The sequence below is a fragment of the Anomaloglossus baeobatrachus genome, unplaced genomic scaffold, assembly GCF_048569485.1.
Source record: "Anomaloglossus baeobatrachus isolate aAnoBae1 unplaced genomic scaffold, aAnoBae1.hap1 Scaffold_435, whole genome shotgun sequence".
Taxonomy (NCBI): domain Eukaryota; kingdom Metazoa; phylum Chordata; class Amphibia; order Anura; family Aromobatidae; genus Anomaloglossus; species Anomaloglossus baeobatrachus.
The window spans coordinates 207,666-232,693 of record NW_027443686.1 but is presented as its reverse complement, the minus strand read 5'-3'; the positions used below and the strand labels follow the sequence as shown (position 1 = coordinate 232,693).

The 25,028-nt window shown below is 45.4% G+C and overlaps 1 pseudogene; it reads left to right on the top strand.

The window, feature by feature from the left end:
- Window positions 1–541: 541 nt before the first annotated feature.
- LOC142279525 (U2 spliceosomal RNA) lies at window positions 542–748 on the top strand (annotated as a pseudogene).
- Window positions 749–25,028: the final 24,280 nt, after the last annotated feature.

The window sequence follows — 25,028 nt, the reverse complement described above, 5'->3', positions numbered from 1 at the left end:
AAGGGAAAAGATTAGGGTTTGGGGATGATGAAAGGGCTTTCTACGGGCAAGGATGGCAAAGGGTGGCAGTGACGGAAAGTCAGGCAGCCTGTCCTGTCCTGTCCTGTCCGTCCGTCTTTTTGTATCATGAATTGGAAAGACTGCAAGGGGGAGGGGAGGTGCTTGGAGGAGGAGGAGTTATTCAGATTAATTGCAGTGGGCGGCGGCTGCAAAAAGCATCATTCTTCTTGTTTTTGCTCTGCAAAACAGCCTTTTCAAGGGTTGGCTTGGGTGACAAAATGTCTTCTGTAGGCGTGGGTTTGTCTCCCTCTCCCTAAGATGTGTCCGGTATAGGCCAGGGTGCCACTCAAGGCCGTAACCAATTCGGGTTATAGCTTCTCGGCCTTTTGGCTAAGATCAAGTGTAGTTTCGGAGGACGCTACCTTGGTCGGTACTGGAAGGTGCCTGGGATTGCACGTCTGCCGGCCTTGAGGAAGTGTGTGCGCCTTCTGGTGACACATAGCCCTCTTGTGCCTGGACGGTTCCCAGGCAACGGGAGGCGATCACCTTTGTTATTTTGAAGTCCTACTGATAAACAGAAAAAAAAAAAAATTAAATCTGTTCTTATCAGTTTAATATCTGATACGTCCCCTCTCTGGGGACCATATATTAAATGGATTTTTAGAACAAGGAGATGGAAAAAATCTTGCTCTGTCCACTCCACGCATTGACCTGGTATTGCAGTACCTCCAGGACCGGTGCACCCCTTCTTAACCCAGTTTCCAAAAGCAGAACTCAATTCACCTGATTCAAATGAGCCCCATTAGTGAATTGAAAGAAAGCAAAAACTTTATATGCACCTCAATTTGGCCAATTCACTTTTCACACTTTCACCCTTTTTTTTATCTTTCACACCTTTTACTTGCTTTATTGATGCAAAAGCTGTGCCAAATAGCAAACTCATCTCCACTCAACTTGACCAACTCTGCTATGTCCCGTGCAGTATCTTATTCTCAGTCTTATCTAGATCATTTGCAATTGAATAGAATAGATCCCTTTTGGACACATTGGATTCAGCTGCTGCAGTGACTGCAGGTGTTAGAAGATGCAGACTTGGCATCAGGTGCTGTCTATCAGATTCCACTCCAATTAAAGCTTCCATTGTTTTTCGGTGTTTTCTTTGAGCAATGATGATGTCTTTAGTGATCTGTTGGCTCCCTCTCCTGGAGGAAGAGTTTGCTTGCTCTTGGACTTTCAAAAAGAGAGGTCATGATAGACATTTAGCTTCTGAGCCCAATTGGGGACAGTCATGGGTGATGAATGTTTTGCAACCTGCTGCGAAGCCTGATACCGCAATATAAGGAACGTCAAATACTAAGAATGGGCGGCCTATGAAAGAATTAGTACTTTCATTAAGCATACTTAAACGGCTAATTGGGAATAGACAAACTGTAAAAAGCCCTCTGAGAAAGCCCCTCTCTAACCTTTGTTAGTAAGCTTTTCTGTAGTCTGCCTGTTGATGTATTTTCCGTTTGAACAGTGCACAACATGAAGTGACGGAACACTGGCTTGTCACAATGTCCCCCGCTGACATCACGATAGCGCTGCTGCCTAGAAAGCCAGCTGCGCAGCAGAAGTTGCTCTTTGGGTGGGATGGTGGGCTAATGTATCTATTCCTGCTTGGTGTGAGTTTGACATGATCTAGAGCAACGAGTTCCAGCGGCTAGCGGTTGATTATTGGCTGTAATGGGGCTTTCTGGCTGGTGCCAGCCTTTCTTCTTAGCACACAGGAACCACAATCCCTACACCATGCTTCGATGGATTCTCTCATCCCAGCCCAGTAAAACTACATATTTCACACAGTTATAAGCAGCCCATGGGCATTCACCTGGATTAAAACCCATAACAGCTCATAGACCAAACAATCAATCTACCACTGGACCAAAGACAGGAAGCTAAATCCACTGCCTGCGGTAACTAACTTAATCCTATAGTCTACTCACACAACAAACCCAAGAGAAAGGAAAAAAACATTGCTTCGATTATCCATCCAATGAAAACGCATAACCATTGTGAGCCATTGGACAATGCAATTGCACACATGGTGACATGGTGCACGGCCCAATGAATCAAGTCTGTACTTCATATTCACGGTTTAAGCCCTTGGGTTCTAATGTGTCCAGAGTACATATCCAGAAAGATTCCCTTTCTTTGTGCTAAGCACAAGTCAACAATACGTTGTAAGCAGATTCTATTACCAGTCCCACACCATTTTGTGACGCATAATCGCACAGTGGCCCAATTAAGATTCCAAGTCATCGAACATGTCCCAGCCATACGCAGAGGAGGCGATAGAATTAGGAAGCTCAAAGAAAGGGAATCTTTCTGGATATATACTCTGGGCACGTTGGAACCCAAGGGCTTAAACCATGAATATGAAGAACCGACTTGATTCATTGGGCCGTGCACATTTTTTCTAACGCCCGGTTCTTTTTCGTGTTCACACTATATATGGTTCCAGTATGTATGGAGTTCCATTCTTCCTTGTTTTTTATTTGTCATGTTTGTCTGATTACCTTGTCTAACAGTTTTTTCTCCCCTTTCTTTACCTTCCAGGTTCCCATAGTCACGTGAAATATCCCTGTTGCACTTGATTACGGCTCACTATTCACTATAGGATGTCTTATATCTAACATCACACTCTCACCCATCAGCACTCTATAGGTTTGTATAAGGTATGCGCTTACACATCCGGTCCTCCATAGGTATTTCCACTTATGTAGCACTATCCCTATGATCACTCATAACTCATACCCTTGTAGTCAATTACAGCCTCCTCTCTCCCCTCTCCCCTTCTCCCTTTCCATCTATAATTTTGCCAGTACAATATTAGTTTACATTAGGCACACACTCACATATTCCTTTCCTTAGTGACTTATTGTAATTCACATTCGCATACAATTCTCTATGCCTGCCCCATTACTACATTCATACCTACTTGACCCTATCCTGATACCCCTTGTCTCACCTTGTTGGTCCCTACACCTGTTATCATCTCCTTTCCTGTGTCTGTCTTGTCACACAACACATTTTAGCATATCCCTTGTGCTCCTTATTACCTGTCCTGCCTATTAGAATTATGTCCATTATGTCCATGCATGGCCCAATGAATCAAGTCTGTACTTCATATTCATGGTTTAAGCCTTTGGGTTCCAATGTGCCCAGAGTATATATCCAGAAAGATTCCCTTTCTTTGAGCTTCCTAATTCTATTGCCTCCTCTACGTATGGCTTGGACATGTTCGATGACTTGGAATCTTAATTGGATCACTGTGTGATTATGCGTCACAAAATGGTGTGGGACTGGTAATAGAATCTGCTTACAATGTATTGTTGACTTGTGTTTAGCTCAAAGAAAGAGAATCTTTCTGGATATGTACTCTGGGCACATTAGAACCCAAGGGCTTAAACCGTGAATATGAAGTAAAGACTTGATTCATTGGGCCGTGCACCATGTCACCATGTGTCCAATTGCATTGTCCAATGGCTCACAATGGTTATGCGTTTTCATTGGATGGATAATCGAAGCCATGTTTTTTTCCTTTCTGTTGGGTTTGTTGTGTGAGTAGCCTATAGGATTAAGTTGGTTACCGCAGGCAGTGGATTTAACTTCCTGTCTTTGGTCCAGTGGTAGATGGATTGTCTGGTCTATGAGCTGTTATTGGTTTGAATGCAGGTGAATGCCCATGGGCTGCTTATGACTGTGTAAAATATGTAGTTTTACTGGGCTGGGATGAGAGAATCCATTGAAGCATGGTGTAGGGATTGTGGTTCCTGTGTGCTAAGAAGAGAGGCTGGCACCAGCCAGAAAGCCCCATTGCAGCCAATAATCACTTAATAACTTTTTCAACTTGTCATCATATGGGAGGCCTTCCATTCCTTGTAGTAGTCTAGTTGCCCACCTTTGAACTGACTCTAACTTCTGAATGTCCTTTTTAAAATGTGGAGCCCAAAACTGGTTCCCATATTCCAGATGTAGCCTTACAAGTGATTTATAGAGGTTGATCATCTTTACTTATCATTTAAAACTTTCAAACTGGTACACTCAACACATAAAGCCCCCCCCTTTTAAAGAGTAGTTTCCCTGTACCTAAGTGGGGGTCTACCTAGGTTGGAGCGAGTGGACCTTCGGGGTCCGGTGTCAGTGGTGACAGGCAGTGGGGCAGAGGGAACAGTCAGTTCCTCCTCCCTGCTATCATGTGGGGCAGGCGGAGGCGTAGGGGAGCTGGGTACAGGTACATCCCTGGGCACTGGCTCGCGGTTAACCGTTTCCATCATTTCTTCATCCACGGGTTGTGGGAACAGTATCACTGGAAGGATCACCGCACCGTTCTGTGTAGGCCAGTCTGCTGGAAAATCACCCATCATGGTGTGGATTACCTCTTTTTCCTTCTCCACTGGACTGGGAACTGGAGCCTCATCCGCTACTCTCAATGCTGGTGGGCACTTCTTCAGGTGGTCTCGGGAAACCGTGGCCAAAGTCCCCCCCTGGTCACGGCTGATCTGGTAGGCCTTCCCATTCTCCCATCCTGTGGGCTGGACTACATACGGGGTTTTTTCCCATTGATCATCCAGCTTGTGGGCCCTTCTTTTCCGCTTCAGCACTACATCCCCAGGTTGGAAGGAACCGGCAGGCGCCTTCTTGTTGAAGCACTGCTCCTGTTGTCCCCGACTCCGGCACAAGTTCTTTTCAACATACTCCTGGACCTGTCGGTACTGTGTCCTCCGCCGAGTGTCCCATTCAGCTGTCGACAGGAGTGCTTCTGAAGCTTCCAAGCCCATTTCCAGATCCACTGGTAGCCGGCCGGGACGAGCTCTCATCAGGTATGCTGGAGTGCATTTCGTAGAGCTGGAAGGGATGTTGTTGTACATATCGACCAGGTCAGGTAGCTTCTCCAGCCACAGGTTCCGCTCTTCCAGTGGTAACGTCTTGAGGAGGCCCAGGACCAAGTGGTTCATCTTTTCACAAATGCCATTGGTTTGGGCGTGGTAAGGCGTGGTCCGGATTTTCTTGCAGCCGTACAACTGGCAGAATTCCTGGAATACCTCTGCTTCAAAGGCCGGACCCTGGTCGGTAAGCACCCTCTCCGGGTACCAATGCGGTCAACAGAAATAAGCCTGGAAAGCCTTAGCAGCGGTGCGGCCGGTTAAGTCCTTAACTGGGACAACCACCAGGAACCTCGAGTAGTGGTCTACGATGGTCAGAGCGTAGGTGTACCCACTTCGGCTGGGGGTGAGCTTTACATGGTCAAGGGGAACCAGCTCCAGCGGTTGGTGTGTAATGATCGGGTGTAGGGGTGCCTTCTGGCTGGCCTCGTCCTTCCTTCTCAATGCGCAAGGGCCACATTCTCGGCACCAGGCCTCCACAGATTCCCGCATTCCACTCCAATAGAACCGCTCTCTTAACAACATCTCTAGCTTCTTCCACCCGAAGTGCACTGCACCATCATGGTATGCTTGCAGGACGGTGGGCACTTTAGCCTGGGGAATCACCAGCTGGCGGATCTTCTCGTGAGTCTTTGGATTAATCAGCTCGCGATACAACTTCCCCTGGTGTAGGTATAGCCGGGTCCGTTCTTGCCACAGACGTTGGGCTTCGGCAGGGGCAGCAGGGTCTATCCCAGCAGAACCCTGTTCCACTAGAGTCTTGACCAGGCGGACAGCAGGTGCCTGGTCCTGAGCTTCCTGCCAGTCCTGTCGGGGCAGCGGATCCAGGTTCACCCGTTGTTGGTAGACGTGCACCTTCTCAGTGAATGGCCGGTGAAATGCAGGCAACTCGATCTCTTCGAGGTCATCATCATCTGGCCCCTCTTCCGACAGGTGGGGCATCCGGGAGAGTGCATTGGCTTTGACGTTGGTACGGCCGGCCCGGTACTTGATGGTGAAATCGTAGTTGGCTAACCTGGTCACCCACCGCTGCTCCAACGCGCCCAGCTTGGCCGTATCTAGATGGGTCAGCAGGTTATTGTCTGTGTACGCGGTGAACTTGGCTGCTGCCAGGTAATGGCGGAAACGCTCGGTGATAGCCCACACCAGTGCCAAGAGCTCAAGCTTGAAGGAGATGTAGTTCTCAGGGTTCCTCTCAGTCGGTCGGAGTTTTCGGCTAGCATAAGCTATTACCTTTTCCCTTCTGTCTTGGACCTGGGATAGAACAGCCCCCAAGCCCACATTGCTGGCGTCGGTGTAGAGGATGAATGGGCGGCTGTAGTCAGGGTACGCTAGGATTTCCTCTCCGGTCAGGGCTGTTCTCAGCTGGCGGAAGGATTCCTCATGCTTTTCTTCCCACACCAATGGGGCTACTAGGGATCTACCACCCTTGGTCTGTCCTACGAGGAGGTCTTGCATGGGGGCAGCCATCTTTGTGTACCCCTTAATGAAGCGACGGTAATATCCCACCAGGCCCAGAAACTGCCTCACTTCCCTCACTGTGGTCGGTCTCGGCCAGTCTTGGATGGCGGTGATCTTCTCGGGGTTGGGGGCGACACCTTCCGCACCAACCACATGTCCTAGGTACTGCACTCTGGGTTTCAGCAGATGACACTTTGAGGGCTTCAACTTCATCCCATACTTGGCAAGGGACGCGAACACCTCGGCTAGGTGCTCCAGGTGGGCTTCATACGTCTGTGAGTACACAATCACATCATCCAAGTACAGCAAAACGGTCCCATAGGCAGTCTTCTCTCGGTCTTCCGGTGCCACGGCCACTTGCCAGTACCCGCTGGTGAGGTCAAGGGTGGAGAAGTAGTTAGCGGTTCTCAGCGAGGCCAGGGACTCTTTGATGCGGGGCAGAGGGTAAGCATCCTTATGCGTTATCTGGTTAATCTTCCGGTAATCCACACACATCCGCATGGTGCCATCCTTCTTCTTAACCAGCACCAACGGAGCGGCCCAGGGACTACAGCTGTCCCTAATAACCTCTGCCTCCTTCATGTTCCTCAACATGTCTTTGGCGCATTGGTAGTGCGCAGGGGGAATAGGCCTGTATCTCTCTTTAATAGGGGAGTGTGTACCGGTAGGGATGTGGTGTTGAACCCCTTTAATCTGCCCAAAATCTAGAGGGTGCTTGCTAAAAACCCGCTCATACTCCTGTACCACCCGGTATACCCCTTCCTTGTGGTGTATGGGGGTATCATCAGTGCCGACATGTAGCTCTCGATACCACTCGCCTAACTCCCCCAGGGATGAGTGGGAACCGGCAGCAGGCGGTGTGACCGGGGGAACGGCTTCATGGATCGTGTGGGGATCTAGAGTGAACAATTTGGCAAGGGTAGCGTACCGGGTGGTGCATGAATGCACACATATTGGTTTTATAATCTTATTGTATTACTTTATATTCTTATTTCACTTGTGCATATCTCCACCATAATCCTGGCTAAGAAATATAGCTTTTTTTGGGGTACACAGGTAGTAAGGTCTTCTTTCTATTTCTTTAGGGGTGATATAGCCTGGTGGAACTCTAGACCTCTAACATTATATATGCACCCTTTTTCTTTATGGTTCTTGGACACCTTATAACATTCTTCCATACATATATATCTTTCTCATAAATTATAAATAATTAGGCATTTTTATATATTTTATTTACATTTTCATAAATAACTTTTTACAAAGCATGGGGGACATTCTCACATACATATAATTTTCATGTACGCATTCTGAAAATTTACGCATAAACCGTACACACTCCTTTTTGTAACAATTTCTATAACTCATTCGCTGAACTCTCATCCCGGATATTCATTCTTACACCGAATTTCCTGTTATAACACAACATTCATGATTTTTATTCAATTTATTTTTATTTTTTAGGTTTATTAGTAGTGATGAGCGAGTACTAAAAAGCTCGGGTGCTCGAAGCTCGGGCCGAGCCTCCCAAGATACTCGTGTACTCGGCCCGAGCACCGAGCCCAATGTTATCCTATGGGAGACCCGAGTATTTTTGTGAAATGACCACCGGCAGCATGTAGAAACCCTAAAAATGGCACAAAAGTCTCCGAAGAGTGCTCAAATGACATGGCAACAGCATGGGGAAGACCCCTTGAAGCATTTATCACTCAAAAGTCACAGCTGTGAATAATTTTGTCCACGTTTTACGCCATTTTTACGGACTCACCAGAAAACCTTCCAAAATGACACCAAAATGATTTTTCATAGCGGAAATGTTAAGGGCACATACCCAATAGTGAGATAGAGCTAATGTATGTTACTTTTTGAGATCAATACATGAAAGATTTTACGTAAAACATTGTGTGGCACTCCGATGTCCCTGAGAAGAGACGTACATAAAGGCCTCTGAGTCTAATGTGCCCATTTTGAGGAACTGAGTCTTTGTAGTATTTTCCTTTGCCAGGGCAGTCCAAAATTGTGAGGTTCACCAATGCCCCTGCATACAGACGTGCATGATGGCCTGTAAACCTGAAGTGCCCATTGTAAGGAAGTGGGTCTATTGTAGTATAGCCCTTAGGCAGGGCAGCCAAAAATTGGGAGGCTCCACGTTGTCCCTGGATAGAGACGTGCATGAGGGCCTCAAAACATTAAGTGTCCAGTGTCAGGAAGTGGGTGTATTATAGCATAGCCCTTAGGCAGGGCAGCCAAAAATTGGGAGGCTCTACGTTGTCCCTGGATAGAGACGTGCATGAGGGCCTGTAAACCTGAAGTGCCCATTGGAAGGAAGTGGGTCTTTTGTAGTATAGCCCTTTGGCAGGGCAGCCAAAAATTGGGAGGCTCCACGTTGTCCCTGGATAGAGACGTGCATGAGGGCCTGTAAACCTGAAGTGCCCATTGGAAGGAAGTGGGTCTTTTGTAGTATAGCCCTTTGGCAGGGCAGCCAAAAATTGGGAGGCTCCACGTTGTCCCTGGATAGAGACATGCATGAGGGCCTCAAAACATTAAGTGTCCATTGTCAGGAAGTGGGTGTATTATAGTATAGCCCTTAGGCAGGGCAGCCAAAAATTGGGAGGCTCCACGTTGTCCCTGGATAGAGACGTGCATGAGGGCCTGTAAACCTGAAGTGCCCATTGGAAGGAAGTGGGTCTTTTGTAGTATAGCCCTTTGGCAGGGCAGCCAAAAATTGGGAGGCTCCACGTTGTCCCTGGATAGAGACGTGCATGAGGGCCTCAAAACATTAAGTGTCCATTGTCAGGAAGTGGGTGTATTATAGTATAGCCCTTTGGCAGGGCAGCCAAAAATTGGGAGGCTCCACGTTGTCCCTGGATAGAGACGTGCATGAGGGCCTCAAAACATTAAGTGTCCATTGTCAGGAAGTGGGTGTATTATAGTATAGCCCTTAGGCAGGGCAGCCAAAAATTGGGAGGCTCCACGTTGTCCCTGGATAGAGACGTGCATGAGGGCCTCAAAACATTAAGTGTCCATTGTCAGGAAGTGGGTCTTTTGTAGTATAGCCCTTTGGCAGGGCAGCCAAAAATTGGGAGGCTCCACGTTGTCCCTGGATAGAGACGTGCATGAGGGCCTGAAAACATTAAGTGTCCATTGTCAGGAAGTGGGTGTATTATAGTATAGCCCTTAGGCAGGGCAGCCAAAAATTGGGAGGCTCCACGTTGTCCCTGGATAGAGACGTGCATGAGGGCCTCAAAACATTAAGTGTCCATTGTCAGGAAGTGGGTCTTTTGTAGTATAGCCCTTTGGCAGGGCAGCCAAAAATTGGGAGGCTCCACGTTGTCCCTGGATAGGGACGTGCATGAGGGCCTCAAAACATTAAGTGTCCATTGTCAGGAAGTGGGTGTATTATAGTATAGCCCTTTGGCAGGGCAGCCAAAAATTGGGAGGCTCCACGTTGTCCCTGCATAGAGACGTGCATGAGGGCCTCAAAACATTGTTCCCATTGCAAAGGAGCGGGTCTCCTGTCGTTGTAATGTCCATTCTGCAAAGAATGGGCGAAAAAAATTACCACTGGGGGTATACCTGAAACAAAGGCCTAACTCTTGTAACGGTCATCATGGTGGCGCATGAGGAGAAGGAGGAGCAGTCCAGCGATTATCCAAAGTCCAGAAGTGTGTACCCATGGGTGACTGGAGGTACATGGCAAATTCCCGTTACAAACTTTAAATTCCGCTCTCATTTGCTGGTGGTGTGGTGAAGTCTGGCCCAATCCAACCCTTGTTCATCTTGATCAGAGTCAGCCTGTCAGCATTTTCAGTTGACAGGCGGGTGCGTTTATCTGTAATGATTCCACCTGCGGCACTAAAAACATGCTCTGACAAAACGCTAGCGGCAGGGCAGGCCAGGACTTCCAAGGCGTAGAGAGCCAATTCATGCCACGTGTCCACCTTGGATACCCAATAATTGTAAGGCACAGAGGAATGTCGGAGTACAGTTGTTCGATCTGCAAGGTACTCCTTGAGCATCTGGGCAAACTTAGGATTTCTTGTGGCACTACCCCGCACCTCAGGGGCTGTGGTACGTGAGGGGCTGAGAAAACTGTCCCACATCTTAAAGACTGTTCCCCTACCTCTGGCGGATTGGACTTGTGCCTCTCTCGGCTGTACGCCTTGGTTGTCCACTGATTCCTGACCTATGCCGCTAGCGTTTTGTGAGGGGAATGCTTTGCCTACTTCCGTGACTATGGCCTTCCGGAACTGCTGCATTTTGGTTGACCTCTCCGCCTCGGGAATAAGAGACATAAAGTTCTCCTTGTAGCGTGGGTCTAACAGTGTTACCAACCAGTAATGATTGTCGGCCAAGATGTTCTTAACGCGAGGGTCACGAGACAGGCAGCTTACCATAAAGTCAGCCATGTGCGCCAGACTCTTAACAGCCAGGACTTCAGTAGCCTGACCAACACGTTGACTGAACATGCTGTCCTCCTCCTCCTCCTCCTCCTCCTCCTCATCTACCCTGTCCTCTGGCCAGCCACGCTGAACCGAGGATATGACTGGTGTGCATGTCATATCCTCAATTTGGCCGGAGATTTGCTCCATGTCTTCATCCTCCTCCTCGTCATAGTCCTCCACTGCACGTTGTGATGAGACGAGGCTGGGCTGTGTGTTATCACCCACACCCACTACTGTTTCTTGCTGCAACTCATCGCGCTCCGCCTGCAATGCATCATGTTTGGTTTTGAGCAGAGACCGTTTTAGAAGGCAGAGTAGCGGTATGGTGACGCTAATAATGGCGTCATCTTATACCTTTATGATGTTATTGTTTATTCTAAAGCAAACAAGATTTTAGGGTGTATAAAAAGGGAGATTAGATCCGGTGATCCCAACGTATTGTTAACCCTCTATAAATCACTTGTAAGGCCACATCTGGAATATGGGGTAAAGTCCTGAACAGGTTGATAACCATTGGTTTGAGCATGGTAGGGTGTAGTGCGCATCTTCCTGCATCCGCCATAACCTTCCCTTAGGATATACTGTGCCCTTATCAGATTGGTTGTACAAGGTTGCTTCTCTTATTGGATGGATTTCAAGCTGCATGGATAATGTTCATTTAAATGATGTGGATAGAAAGACTGAAGATATCTACATGTAGTCCATCATGAATCAATACTATTTTACACAGTCATAAGCAGCCCATGGGCATTCACCTGCATTCAAACCAATAACAGCTCATAGACCAGACAATCCATCTACCACTGGACCAAAGACAGGAAGTTAAATCCACTGCCTGCGGTAACCAACTTAATCCTATAGGCTACTCACACAACAAACCCAACAGAAAGGAAAAAAACATGGCTTCGATTATCCATCCAATGAAAACGCATAACCATTGTGAGCCATTGGACAATGCAATTGGACACTTGGTGACATGGTGCACGGCCCAATGAATCAAGTCTTTACTTCATATTCACGGTTTAAGCCCTTGGGTTCTAATGTGCCCAGAGTACATATCCAGAAAGATTCTCTTTCTTTGAGCTAAACACAAGTCAACAATACATTGTAAGCAGATTCTATTACCAGTCCCACACCATTTTGTGACGCATAATCACACAGTGATCCAATTAACATTCCAAGTCATCGAACATGTCCAAGCCATACGCAGAGGAGGCAATAGAATTAGGAAGCTCAAAGAAAGGGAATCTTTCTGGATATATACTCTGGGCACATTGGAACCCAAAGGCTTAAACCATGAATATGAAGTACAGACTTGATTCATTGGGCCATGCATGGACATAATGGACATAATTCTAATAGGCAGGACAGGTAATAAGGAGCACAAGTTATATGCTAAAATGTGTTGTGTGACAAGACAGACACAGGAAAGGACATGATAACAGGTGTAGGGACCAACAAGGTGAGACAAGGGGTATCAGGATAGGGTCAAGTAGGTATGAATGTAGTAATGGGGCAGGCATAGAGAATTGTATGTGAATGTGAATTACAATAAATCACTAAGGAAAGGAATATGTGAGTGTGTGCCTAATGTAAACTAATATTGTACTGGCAAAATTATAGATGGAAAGGGAGAAGGGGAGGGGGGGAGAGAGGAGGCTGTAATTGACTACAAGGGTATGAGTTATGAGTGATCATAGGGATAGTGTTACATAAGTGGAAATACCTATGGAGGACCGGATGTGTAAGCGCATACCTTATACAAACCTATAGAGTGCTGATGGGTGAGAGTGTGATGTTAGATATAAGACATCCTATAGTGAATAGTGAGCCGTAATCAAGTGCAACAGGGATATTTCACGTGACTATGGGAACCTGGAAGGTAAAGAAAGGGGAGAAAAAACTGTTAGACAAGGTAATCAGACATAATGTAACCAGTTGATCAGACATGATCACCTGGTTTGAGACCCCCTGCCTTACACTATATAGATATCATGTTCATTCCCCATCTATCTTGCTCAGGAGAGCATCTCCCTCCCCCGGCACCAAGAGCAGCTCATACTGAATTGTTACATTGACTAGTAACACTGCACACAGAAATGCACCTTAATATTCCACTGTTAACCCTTTCCTCCCAGCAGTAACACACAACTCCTCACCTTGATATCATGGTGATTTATGGTCAGAATGACTTCAATGCGATCAGTGATTTCTATTCTAGCTCTGCTCACATAGATTTTATATCCACACTCAACTATAGGCCGTTCTTCATATTTTGGGGGCTTTTAGTCAGATATACTAGTTTGTGCCTGTATAGTATTGGTGTAGATGGGAGTGTAGGGCATGGGTTACATGGCACTGTGGTGGAATACTGATGGGAGGTATTGGTGCTGTGTTTGATGCTTCTACTGGGTATTTTCCTACAAATACTGGAACAGCTCACTGCTTAGAATGATCCTTCCCAGCTCTATAATATATTATATATACCCCACAATGCAGGCTCACACACACATTTGTCTCAAGTGTGTTGTAGGGACACAGATACAGTCTTGGTCATGTGACTAAAGGCTACTTTACACACTGCGATATCGGTCCCGATATCGCTAGTGTGGGTACCCGCCCCCATCTGTTGCGCGACACGGGCAAATCGCTGCCCATGCCGCACAACACCGACCAGACCCGTCACACATACTTACCTGCCCGGCGACGTCGCTGTGTCCGGCGAACCGCCTCCTTTCTAAGGGGGCGGTCCGTGCGGCGTCACAGCGACGTCACTGAGCGACCGCCCAATAGCAGCGGAGGGGCGGAGATGAGTGGCCGGAACATCCCGCCCACCTCCTTCCTTCCTCATAGCGGCTGGGAGGCAGGTAAGGAGAGGTTCCTCGTTTCTGCGGTGTCACACGGAGCGATGTGTGCTACCGCAGGAGCGACGAACTACATCGTTACTGCTGCAGTAACGATAATCGAGAATGGAGACCCATGTCACCGATGAGCGATTTTGCACGTTTTTGCAACGATGCAAAATCGCTCATCGGTATCACACGCAGCAACATCGCTAATGCGGCCGGATGTGCGTCACAAATTCCGTGACCCCAACGACTCCGCATTAGCGATGTCGCAGCGTGTAAAGCCCCCTTTAGTGGGAGTGGTGTACAGGGTCTTAGCAGTAAAGAGTATTCCATATTTCTGCCAGATACCCACAGAGATATTGAAATCTGAAAAAAGAGACTTCTGCTCATTGAAGGTAAGAACTGCTCACATAGCGTTCAACTCCACAGCAAACGAGTGCTCTAGCACTGGCATCTCAGCAGGGATATTCCCCTACTACACATGTGTGTCTAGGTCACTGTGACAGTTTACAGGACATAACTCAGGGCACCTAGACAGAAGGCAGAGGGACTACTTTCTATTTCTGGTGTAGAGCTTAGTACAATATATATATATTTATACTATTACATGGGACACATGTACCTTGTATTACCATTATTCGCTGTATATGAACCCCTTTTCTCCAGGCATTATTTGTCTATAGCATTTTTCACGAACCTGAGGCAACTGAGAACCCTTCAGTGAAGGAATTCCACTAACCCTCACAATACCTACCAGGGGCCTCCCTGCAGTAACTCAGGTAGTTGTACCCATTCTCTTTCCGCATTCTATGTGTTCTTCTTCTTTCTTCTTTTTTTTCTTTTTTCTTCTTTTTATTTCTATCATGTAGTTCAGGGGTTTATAGATATATGTCCTGCATCTCATATTTCCTTTAGTGGTGCTTCTTACCCATTCTCATATCATTTACCCTAGTATTTCATGATCCTGAGGCGACTGAGAACCCTTTAATAAAGGAATCCTTTTTCACCTGAATTGTCAAGTGATACTTACCAGTGACTATCACGTAATGTTACAGGTAGTTCCATTTTCTTCCTCTTCTTTCTCTCCTTTCTTCTTTGTCACACGGTCCATTGTGTTATAGCCCACGTGTCATGATAACACTTGTACCATCTTTTCATTTAGATTCCACCTACAATTATTTACCGATTCCAGTTCTGGAATAGGCTTTCATCATCTACTCACTAGAATTCTCAAGTTCATAAGGTACTGAGACATATACATGTTCACACCATTATAAAGAACAAAGTATAAACATTGAGGTTTTTCTCACACCCATGTTCCTGTGTTCTTTGATATGATATGTGTTCATTTCCTTCACTATATAGGATTGCAAGTTTTCCATTTGTACCTTAATGGCAATGACGCTATACAATTGAACACATATCATCCTGTTATCCATATAGGTGTGTATTTACCTGCTTGACTATTTTTGGTTGTTTGATCCAGAATGTTTCTCCAGATAGGTCATGTGGAAATTTTCTTTCCTCAGTACAAATGTTTTCACTATGGCTTTGGAAAATTTTTTTGTATGTGCATCATGGTCATTTGACCCATTGTACTCTCAAGTAGCAATATATTGTACTGTTATGTTGTACTATGTACTAATTACGTGTTTATATGGTTTTGTAACCCTTTATGATCTTAGATAACTTTATCCTTGATAAAGACCTAAAAACAAGCTCGAAACGTTGGATGAATTATCCTTTTGCACAAATAAAGAATTTTCAGCATTCTAAGAGTTCTTTTCTTACGTTATTGATCACTATAGTGTGCCAGAGCTATTTCTATTGAATTGACTCTTATTTTTTCTGAGCACCTGCTATATACACAGTGAGCCAGACATATTCAATTTTCATTCAGAAGGCAGAGGGAAGCCTTAGCAGCTGAGCCTATATCTTGGCTTGTGAGCATTAGAACAGGCCGGCGATTACAGGGTAACATGAAAAATGTCCAGCTTGCATTATGACTAGAACATGACAATATCCTTTTAAGTACTAACCTATGATGCGTTCCTAAGCAGTCGATGTTATATGTTCTACATTTCATTTTCTGCATACTTTCCAAGTAGTAGAATTTGCTTTGATATAGGCAACTGGATTTTCACAATGAAAAGGCAAAGGATAACGCCCGAAAAAGACGCCATACATTATGTCAGTGCCATCACTGACAAACCTGGATTGACCATGAAATACATCAATCCCCTTAAAGGTGAGTTAAAACAAGTTTTAACTAAATTGCCTTAATATTGTCATGCATTAGAATGACTGTCTTAGGTAATGATAAATATTTTCTACAGGAAGAGGAGTGTTTGCTGAAACTGAAATCGAAAAAGGGAGTTTTGTTGCAGAATATCGAGGTGAGCTCACGTATGCACTTACGATGGTAGACAACTACTCGAGATTTATGGTTGTGGTACAAGTCAAAGATCTAATGGCCCATACTGCAGCGAAGGTCTTCCAAGCACACTTATGCAGACCTCATGGCTACTCAGAGAGAGTCCTCACAGATCAAGGCACTGCCTTTGAAGCGGAAATCTTCAAGGACTTCTGCAGCTTTTACCGATGCAGGAAGATGCGTACTACACCCTACCATGCTCAAACCAATGGTTATCAACCTGCTCAGGACTTTACCCCATATTCCAGATGTGGCCTTACAAGTGATTTATAGAGGGGTAACAATACGTTGGGATCATCGGATCTAATCTCCCTTTTTATACACCCTAAAATCTTGTTTGCGTTAGAATAAACAATAACATCATAAAGGTATAGCAGTACCGTTTCAAAGTTTCGGTGTCCCAAGCAGCATTCCATCAGCCTCTGGAAGGTTCCTGGCAAATTGCACAGCTCGAAGGGCATGCTTTTGAACTCGCAGAGACCCATCGGGGTGGCAAAGGCGGTCTTCTCCCGGTCTGCCTCAGCAACGGACACTTGCCAATAGTGACTAGTGAGATCAAGGGTAGAAAAATAATTTGCAGTTGTCAATGCAGCTAGCTATTCCTCAATACAGGGGAGTGGTGCTGTCCTTCTTCTTTAACAGGACCAACGGAGCTGCCCAGAGGCTACAACTGTCACGGATAACCCCAGCCTCCTTCATGTTGCTCAACATGTCCTTGGTACACTGGTAATGTGCAGGTAGATTTGGCTTATATCTCTCTTTGATGGGTGGGTGTGCACTTGTGGGGATGTAGTGTTTGACCCCTTTTATTTTTCAAAAGTCTAGCGGATGTTTGCTGAAGACTTGCTCGTATTCTTGCACTAGCCTGTAGACCCCCTTCTTGTGATGTGAAGGTGTGGAGTCAGTGCCTACGTGTAATTCCTTACACCACTCCTCTGGCTGACTTGGTGAGCTGTCACTGAATGGGTGGGCTGAAGCAATGGTGGATGCTGCTGTTTGGATAGCATGTGTATCTACTGAGAACAGCTTATCAATGGTGGCAAATCGGAGCAGCTTAATCTTTTGCTCTCCGCAGTTCAACACTCTCATGGGCACTCTTCCCTTCCATATTAATGAATAAAACTATGATGTAAATAGCATATAGATACCCCACAAATGCAGATAAAAGTAGGTTATGGGAAAAGGGGGAAGAGAGAAACAGGAAAATAGTGGAATAAAGTATACCTTCCAGGTGGGAGAGGAAATGGCAGCACAGCCAGTGGAGGTGAAGCAAGGGGAGCCTGCAACTAAAGAGTTGAGAGCGTTATCACATGGTGACTGAGCCTGATTGTAACGGGAGCATAGAGGTGCCGATCCTGTCTTACCTGCGTTGGTGTAGAAGTGGGTGTCCTGTGGTGGAGTCAGCTATGTGCAGTGGTGGCCGTGGGTTCTTTTATGTGCGACCGTAGTAATAGCTGTGCCCACTTCCTGTATGGGAGTGGAATGCAGTGAGGCTAATGGAACGCACGCCTGCGCATTTGTGTTTAACGTCGCGCATGTGCAGAACGGAGAAAAGGCTGCGCTCACTTCCTAATGAAAGGGAGTGAGACGCAGCTGGGAAGGGAAGGGAAAAGATTAGGGTTTGGGGATGATGAAAGGGCTTTCTACGGGCAAGGATGGCAAAGGGTGGCAGTGACGGAAAGTCAGGCAGATGGTCCTGTCCTGTCCTGTCCGTCCGTCTTTTTGTATCATGAATTGGAAAGACTGCAAGGGGGAGGGGAGGTGCTTGTGCCCAAAAGGAGGAGTTATTCAGATTCATTGCAGTGGGCGGCGGCTGCAAAAAGCACCATTCTCCTTGTTTTTGCTCTGCAAAACAGCCTTTTCAAGGGTTTGGCTTGGGTGACAAAATGTCTTCTGTAGGCGTGGGTTTGTCTCCCTCTCCCTAAGATGTGTCCGGTATAGGCCAGGGTGCCACTCAAGGCCGTAACCAATTCGGGTTATAGCTTCTCGGCCTTTTGGCTAAGATCAAGTGTAGTTTCGGAGGACGCTACCTTGGTCGGTACTGGAAGGTGCCTGGGATTGCACGTCTGCCGGCCTTGAGGGAGTGTGTGCGCCTTCTGGTGACACATAGCCCTCTTGTGCCTGGACGGTTCCCAGGCAACGGGAGGCGATCACCTTTGTTATTTTGAAGTCCTACTGATAAACAGAAAAAAAATGAAAATCCAGTTGCCTATATCAAAGCAAATTCTACTACTTGTAAAGTATGCAGAAAATGAAATGTAGAACATATAACATCAACTGCTTAGGAACGCATCATAGGTTAGTACTTAAAAGGATATTGTCATGTTCTAGTCATAATGCAAGCTGGACATTTTTCATGTTACCCTGTAATCGCCGGCCTGTTCTAATGCTCACAAGCCAAGATATAGGCTCAGCTGCTAAGGCTTCCCTCTGCCTTCTGAATGAAAATTGAATATGTCTGGCTCACTGTGTATATAGCAGGTGCTCAGAAAAAATAAGAGTCAATTCAATAGAAATAGCTCTGGCACACTATAGTGATCAATAACGTAAGAAAAGAACTCTTAGAATGCTGAAAATTCTTTATTTGTGCAAAAGGATAATTCATCCAACGTTTCGAGCTTGTTTTTAGGTCTTTATCAAGGATAAAGTTATCTAAGATCATAAAGGGTTACAAAACCATATAAACACGTAATTAGTACATAGTACAACATAACAGTACAATATATTGCTACTTGAGAGTACAATGGGTCAAATGACCATGATGCACATACAAAAAAATTTTCCAAAGCCATAGTGAAAACATTTGTACTGAGGAAAGAAAATTTCCACATGACCTATCTGGAGAAACATTCTGGATCAAACAACCAAAAATAGTCAAGCAGGTAAATACACACCTATATGGATAACAGGATGATATGTGTTCAATTGTATAGCGTCATTGCCATTAAGGTACAAATGGAAAACTTGCAATCCTATATAGTGAAGGAAATGAACACATATCATATCAAAGAACACAGGAACATGGGTGTGAGAAAAACCTCAATGTTTATACTTTGTTCTTTATAATGGTGTGAACATGTATATGTCTCAGTACCTTATGAACTTGAGAATTCTAGTGAGTAGATGATGAAAGCCTATTCCAGAACTGGAATCGGTAAATAATTGTAGGTGGAATCTAAATGAAAAGATGGTACAAGTGTTATCATGACACGTGGGCTATAACACAATGGACCGTGTGACAAAGAAGAAAGGAGAGAAAGAAGAGGAAGAAAATGGAACTACCTGTAACATTACGTGATAGTCACTGGTAAGTATCACTTGACAATTCAGGTGAAAAAGGATTCCTTTATTAAAGGGTTCTCAGTCGCCTCAGGATCATGAAATACTAGGGTAAATGATATGAGAATGGGTAAGAAGCACCACTAAAGGAAATATGAGATGCAGGACATATATCTATAAACCCCTGAACTACATGATAGAAATAAAAAGAAGAAAAAAGAAAAAAAAGAAGAAAGAAGAAGAACACATAGAATGCGGAAAGAGAATGGGTACAACTACCTGAGTTACTGCAGGGAGGCCCCTGGTAGGTATTGTGAGGGTTAGTGGAATTCCTTCACTGAAGGGTTCTCAGTTGCCTCAGGTTCGTGAAAAATGCTATAGACAAATAATGCCCGGAGAAAAGGGGTTCATATACAGCGAATAATGGTAATACAAGGTACATGTGTCCCATGTAATAGTATAAATATATATATATTGTACTAAGCTCTACACCAGAAATAGAAAGTAGTCCCTCTGCCTTCTGTCTAGGTGCCCTGAGTTATGTCCTGTAAACTGTCACAGTGACCTAGACACACATGTGTAGTAGGGGAATATCCCTGCTGAGATGCCAGTGCTAGAGCACTCGTTTGCTGTGGAGTTGAACGCTATGTGAGTAGTTCTTACCTTCAATGAGCAGAAGTCTCTTTTTTCAGATTTCAATATCTCTGTGGGTATCTGGCAGAAATATGGAATACTCTTTACTGCTAAGACCCTGTACATCACTCCCACTAAAGGGGGCTTTACACGCTGCGACATCGCTAATGCGGAGTCGTTGGGGTCACGGAATTTGTGACGCACATCCGGCCGCATTAGCGATGTTGCTGCGTGTGATACCGATGAGCGATTTTGCATCGTTGCAAAAACGTGCAAAATCGCTCATCGGTGACATGGGTCTCCATTCTCGATTATCGTTACTGCAACAGTAACGATGTAGTTCGTCGCTCCTGCGGTAGCACACATCGCTCCGTGTGACACCGCAGAAACGAGGAACCTCTCCTTACCTGCCTCCCAGCCGCTATGAGGAAGGAAGGAGGTGGGCGGGATGTTCCGGCCACTCATCTCCGCCCCTCCGCTGCTATTGGGCCGTCGCTCAGTGACGTCGCTGTGACGCCGCACGGACCGCCCCCTTAGAAAGGAGGCGGTTCGCCGGACACAGCGACGTCGCCGGGCAGGTAAGTATGTGTGACGGGTCTGGTCGGTGTTGTGCGGCATGGGCAGCGATTTGCCCGTGTCGCGCAACAGATGGGGGCGGGTACCCACACTAGCGATATCGGGACCGATATCGCAGTGTGTAAAGTAGCCTTTAGTCACATGACCAAGACTGTATCTGTGTCCCTACAACACACTTGAGACAAATGTGTGTGTGAGCCTGCATTGTGGGGTATATATAATATATTATAGAGCTGGGAAGGATCATTCTAAGCAGTGAGCTGTTCCAGTATTTGTAGGAAAATACCCAGTAGAAGCATCAAACACAGCACCAATACCTCCCATCAGTATTCCACCACAGTGCCATGTAACCCATGCCCTACACTCCCATCTACACCAATACTATACAGGCACAAACTAGTATATCTGACTAAAAGCCCCCAAAATATGAAGAACGGCCTATAGTTGAGTGTGGATATAAAATCTATGTGAGCAGAGCTAGAATAGAAATCACTGATCGCATTGAAGTCATTCTGACCATAAATCACCATGATATCAAGGTGAGGAGTTGTGTGTTACTGCTGGGAGGAAAGGGTTAACAGTGGAATATTAAGGTGCATTTCTGTGTGCAGTGTTACTAGTCAATGTAACAATTCAGTATGAGCTGCTCTTGGTGCCGGGGGAGGGAGAAGCTCTCCTGAGCAAGATAGATGGGGAATGAACATGATATCTATATAGTGTAAGGCAGGGGGTCTCAAACCAGGTGATCATGTCTGATCAACTGGTTACATTATGTCTGATTACCTTGTCTAACAGTTTTTTCTCCCCTTTCTTTACCTTCCAGGTTCCCATAGTCACGTGAAATATCCCTGTTGCACTTGATTACGGCTCACTATTCACTATAGGATGTCTTATATCTAACATCACACTCTCACCCATCAGCACTCTATAGGTTTGTATAAGGTATGCGCTTACACATCCGGTCCTCCATAGGTATTTCCACTTATGTAACACTATCCCTATGATCACTCATAACTCATACCCTTGTAGTCAATTACAGCCTCCTCCCTCCCCCCTCCCCTTCTCCCTTTCCATCTATAATTTTGCCAGTACAATATTAGTTTACATTAGGCACACACTCACATATTCCTTTCCTTAGTGATTTATTGTAATTCACATTCACATACAATTCTCTATGCCTGCCCCATTACTACATTCATACCTACTTGACCCTATCCTGATACCCCTTGTCTCACCTTGTTGGTCCCTACACCTGTTATCATGTCCTTTCCTGTGTCTGTCTTGTCACACAACACATTTTAGCATATAACTTGTGCTCCTTATTACCTGTCCTGCCTATTAGAATTATGTCCATTATGTCCATGCATGGCCCAATGAATCAAGTCTGTACTTCATATTCATGGTTTAAGCCTTTGGGTTCCAATGTGCCCAGAGTATATATCCAGAAAGATTCCCTTTCTTTGAGCTTCCTAATTCTATTGCCTCCTCTGCGTATGGCTTGGACATGTTCGATGACTTGGAATCTTAATTGGATCACTGTGTGATTATGCGTCACAAAATGGTGTGGGACTGGTAATAGAATCTGCTTACAATGTATTGTTGACTTGTGTTTAGCTCAAAGAAAGAGAATCTTTCTGGATATGTACTCTGGGCACATTAGAACCCAAGGGCTTAAACCGTGAATATGAAGTAAAGACTTGATTCATTGGGCCGTGCACCATGTCACCAAGTGTCCAATTGCATTGTCCAATGGCTCACAATGGTTATGCGTTTTCATTGGATGGATAATCGAAGCCATGTTTTTTTCCTTTCTGTTGGGTTTGTTGTGTGAGTAGCCTATAGGATTAAGTTGGTTACCGCAGGCAGTGGATTTAACTTCCTGTCTTTGGTCCAGTGGTAGATGGATTGTCTGGTCTATGAGCTGTTATTGGTTTGAATGCAGGTGAATGCCCATGGGCTGCTTATGACTGTGTAAAATAGTATTGATTCATGATGGATTTCAGACTACATGTAGATATCTTCAGTCTTTCTATCCACATCATTTAAATGAACATTATCCATGCAGCTTGATGCCTTGTGGACTCGGTCTAGGGACTTTGGCTTCAACTAGAGGATCACTTGGCTACATGGCTTCAATCTAGGGGCTCCAATTCCGATTGGAGATCATAACCGCAATCTAGGGATTTCGACTCCGGCTGCCAGGATTATACCATATCATCATACCAGAGACTACTTAAGGAAGAAACCCAGGTTGGACAATTTTGTCACCTGGCTACAGACTTTGCAGACCTCAGCCAGCTTCCTAAATCTGGCGCTATTCTATTGTCGGTGGGTGCCCGACAAATTACACAGCTATGTAAAATTTTGGTTTATGAAACTTCAAATCCAGTGACTGATTATTATGTTTTCTAATGTCCTGATTTAAAAAAAAAAAAAATATTTTTTTTTTAACCATCAAATATTGATTTTGTACAATCCATGTGTGAAGTTACATACAAGTGACATGAACAAGAAAAATACTTATTGTAACCAAAAATATTCACAATTTTATATATAAAATACATTTATTTATTGTACAGTCATTCTGCAACTTTATTAGAAATTTATTCTTGCACTTTTTCCTTTTCTCTAAATCCCCCTTTTCTCTTATAGAAGGCCTGTGGATCTTCTCTGTGAAGCATCCGGCAATCATGTTCACGTTTCATTTACTTTGGTATCGTCGTTCCATCTCCTTGATATTCCGATGAAAACCTTCTTGTTCTTCCCACCAGCACCAAGGTTTTCAGACAAGTAGTCCAAATAGGAATGTAAAAAATGTAACTTCAAATTCATTAGACAACCCAAGGCTTTGAAACGTTTCAGCATGTTCTCCACGATGGACTTAAATTTTGATTCTTTGTTGTTACCTAGAAACGTATTTATTGCTTCTTTCAAAGAGTCCCAAGCCCTTTTTTCAACAGTTTTCATTATTGTTTAAAACACGTCATCCTTCATTCATGGGTTTCTGAATATCCGAACCCACAAAAATGCTTTTGTGCTGCCCCTGTGCCAGCAGCCGCCGTTGGTCGGATCCAGACCTTCTAAGAGAGTGGCTCGACCCGGGGGTCTCGCGGACATGTCGAATAAAAGGAGGAATGTAGATGTATGGGCTAGGCCGTATTAAGTTTGTGACGCCACCAACGGTGTGTGGTGAGGTGGGACACCACCGCTGCCGTTATGGGATACCCGGGAGAGATGTAGTGGCAGCTGGATGTTAACCCCTCCGTGTGTAGGGATGATTGCCCCGGGGCCCAGTGTCTTTGTGCAGGGTATGGTGATGGCAAGGGCCGGCGCGCCTGAGCAAGCAGGGGGATGTTTGGTTACTCACAGTAAATGAATCACACGAGTCTTTCGGTAAACCAAAGGTGCTGGTGGCCTGCCGCCCCGGCCGGTTGCATTCAGGTCCCCCACCCAGGCTGGTGGTCGCTGTCCTTTACTCTGCACTTGTTTTTGTGTATGGTGGACTGCCTGGTCTGGAACTCAGGAGTCCGCTCCCGGCTGGATATGGCCTAAGGAGCCGTGCCCGCAGGCGCTGGCCCGTGGGATCTAAGGGCCCTGGCGGTGGCCTTATCCCTATCAGTGGGCTGTTGTCTTCTTTGAGGGACTTTAGGTGGGATAGGACCTATAATCCTGCCCTCAATCATTTAATTAGCTAGGCCGCTGGTTTCGGTCCTGGCTTCAGGGTCCTAGGTGACTAGGGTTTCAGGTCGGCTGTGTGTTTCCTAAGTGAGGAAAGGTGTTGTGCGGGGGCCTATCTGTAACTACCTGGTTTTGCCAGGGCATCACACCTTCCTTCAGACTTGATTCTGACAGTCCCTGAAACTTGGTACACAGGTACTTAAACATCTCTCCTTCTTTCAGTAGCGCTTTCACAAACAGCTTCATCAGTCCAAGCTTACAGTGGAGTGGTGGCAAGAGAACTTTAGGTGGGATCAACTAAGCTTTATGCAACAATGTTCTTGAGTCCCGGTTACAAAGATGTTCTTGTTGGCCAATTTTTTTTGCTCCAGTGAAGAGTCCTAACCTGGCTTTCCAATTCACACAAAAAGCATGTGTTCTGCCTTCTTTTACGTAATGCTGTGAATCTCTAGCATACAGCTAAACCCTAGTTCACATTTCAAATAAACAGACTGTGGAGTTCAATAGCCTTGATTTATTAGCTGGTAACGTGAACTTGATTGCAGTATACATGGAATATACAGTGAATATAGGAATATCCAAGATGCAGTTGAAGACAGAATACGGTATATCCAAGATACTGTTTTATACGGGTAAAAACTATAACAAGAAAATGATTACAGTCAGTACAGTGTTAATACAGAGTTAACATAGCATAACAGTACATGAGATGCAGTTCTTACGAGAATGTAGGTGAAAGGTCACTGCATCT